The 2753-nt window shown below is 34.3% G+C and overlaps 1 non-coding gene across 1 annotated transcript; it reads left to right on the top strand.

Annotated features, from left to right (window-relative positions):
- The first annotated feature begins 584 nt into the window (after window positions 1-584).
- On the top strand, window positions 585-1962 carry LOC107879239. Its single transcript, XR_007050660.1, has 2 exons — window positions 585-1093; window positions 1929-1962. It is a non-coding gene; the product is annotated as an uncharacterized LOC107879239 (transcript).
- The last annotated feature ends 791 nt before the right edge of the window (window positions 1963-2753 follow it).

Raw genomic sequence — 2753 nt, 5'->3', positions numbered from 1 at the left:
CATTAGAAGATGATATTAAATCACTTGAAAATGTTTAGGGGTTAATAATTGTTCATACTATTAAAGGATTAAGTTAATCGAACAAGTTTAGAGAGGAGGAACGATTGGAGGGGGCTGTTTAATGGTTTTTCCCTTTAAGAATCATATTTAAAGACACTAATACTTTATTTTGAAATATAAAAAAAAGTGTCAACAATTCATTTATATTGGATTAGTGGGAGTTTTTCACGTGACAATTTTTATTTGAAATATGTGCCGCTAAAATTTATCCCTTTTGAATATATCTACCCCTATGTACTTACTTAAAGGTCACCTTCGACTTACAAAAAAAGTTGATTGAAAAAATTGCACCGACTATATTCACTTTCAGAAATTGAAACACAATAATATTATTAATGTCAAAAATCAAAATCATCAAATCGAATTTTCAATGCTAGAAATAATTTCTAATCCTTCATTTTTTTGTTAGCTTTTTGTTATTTTTACATTTAAGAGATCGAATAAATTACTTTTTTGCTATTTAAATTATCATAGGGCAAACGATCTCATCTATCTCATTAAAGAACTTGAGTTACATTTCTAGCATTATGTCCTTCTAATCCTTTTCCTCCTTTTTTTTATTTGTTGAAAAATGCATAAGTCTTCAAATATTTCTTAAATTGAATTTATGTTATAGGCTAACAATATCAGTAAAACTTTTGTGCTCTAAAAATTTAATATCAAAAAGTGGATCACATTTCTCATGCACAAAAGTTGGCATCACACAAATTTTCCTTTTCTTTTTACCATACTTTTCTCATTTTCGCACGTGTGAATCGCACGCTCCAAAGACAAGGTCCCAAAGCACGCACTTGATCCGTGTCAAGCATACAATTAGACACGTTTGGCTTCCTTCACACGCGTGAAAAACCCTAGCTTTCGCATGCTCGCCGGAAAATTTCTCTCGCCGGAACACATAAATATCTTCTATTCGCCGGAAAAATCCTCTCGCCACTATTCTCCGGCCAATTCGACGGAATAACTGTTATGTGATCGGAAAAACTTCCGGCTTCGGTGCATGTCTTACAACAATTAGATGCGAAACGAGACCTCTGTAAGTCATCTACGTCTTCTTTTTTTTTTTTTTGATGTGAAAATTTAGCTGGAAATGATCTAAATTGAATAAATCCCAGCAGAGAAAAAAAAACACTAGGTGATTGATATCTGTTGCTGGTGGGAGGTGGCAGCAATCCCTTGGATTTAGTCGAGGCACAAAAGCTGGCCCAGATATTATTACGGTTATCAATAAATAAATAAATAATATATATAATGAATCTGAATAGAGGCTAAGGGTCTACTCTCCCGGATTACACTTGTGGGATTACACTGGGTATATTGTTGTTGTTGTTGTTGTTGTTGTTGTAGCCAAGTTCAACTGATTAGGGATTGGGATGTAGCCAGATTACAACATAAACAAAAATTAATGTCTTTATAAGGCAGTGCCAAAAATCATGTTTTATTTGTTAGCTCAGATAGTTGAAGTAGATGAATTGTTGGTAGCTTCTAGATGGGTTTGGGAAGACATTTTCTTTCATTTTGTGCATGGCGTTTAAGTTGATACACAAGAAAGAGTGTATTTTTGCTGGATCCATAAGTTGCCTACCGCTCTCCAAATAAATTGTTCAAGACTATCTGCATTTGTTTTTTAGTAAGTGTTTTTGATATATGGTGGTTTATAAAGTGTAAACCTGTATGGATATTGACTTGCAAATTGGGAGGATATGATTCATTTGTTATAAGTTGGCTATTGGTGTTAAGATTTTTCTAGTTATTGGTCCTAATGGAATACCTTAAGTAGTGGCTCCATTCTTCATGTCTTTTGTTTGAAATGCCTTTTGTGGTCTAAACATATTGATGTTTTGGTTTTGAAATTCTTTTGTTGAAATCAGGGAGCTGAAGAGCCAAGCTTCAGTAATCATATCATGTCTTCTGGAACGAGCATTTCACTTTATTTTCAGCTCTTTTTGTTGTTGGTGTTGAACGAGCAATGAGTAAGGCATTTGGATTGTATTTATGGCCTTTTTAAATTAGGTTTTGATCCATTTTGGACTTAGATCTAAGTGTTTTGAAAGTAACTGAGTTGTTTTGGTATCCATCTTGAAAGAAACTACATGACATTGCTCTTAAGCAACAATATTGATGAAATGGATGATGATGAAAAGACACGACCACTGGACAAGGTATGCTATCGCGAAATATAAAAAAAAAAGAAAAGAAAAGAAAAAGAGCGGGAGAGAGCCAAGGGAGAATAATCTCCATTCGTTCCCAAGGAAAATGGGTTCTGTTGGTGCTCGTGAACTTACTGTTCTGGGTGAATTCAAGCCCTTTGGCTTGATTGCGGAAGCTCTTGATGGCAAACCCTCTGATACTTGTGTGGATGATTATCGTTACTTCTTGTTCAGTCCACATGTGACCAAACAAAGAGATGAAGCGGATGAGCACGATCTTCCATCGCCATCAAGTGACCGGAGTGATCATGAGCTTTTTATAAGAGGGAATAGGTATTTTTTTAATGAAGAAAATATCCCTTAGGAATTTCAGTTTTTCTCTTTCTTAATCACATATTTACAGAACTGGACTAAAGAAAATTGCAAATATCTCAATCTTTTCCCTTCAAAACAATTGCTGTTCAAGTTTTCCAAAATGCCATCAACATAGTCAAAGTTTCCAATTTCTTCTTCTGCGAATATCAAAATGTAAATTTGGCTTACTTG

Source organism: Capsicum annuum, unplaced genomic scaffold (genome assembly GCF_002878395.1).
Source record: "Capsicum annuum cultivar UCD-10X-F1 unplaced genomic scaffold, UCD10Xv1.1 ctg57680, whole genome shotgun sequence".
Classification (NCBI taxonomy): Eukaryota; Viridiplantae; Streptophyta; class Magnoliopsida; order Solanales; family Solanaceae; genus Capsicum; species Capsicum annuum.
Note: the sequence above shows the minus strand (reverse complement) of the source record. Positions and strands in the feature narration are given on the sequence as shown.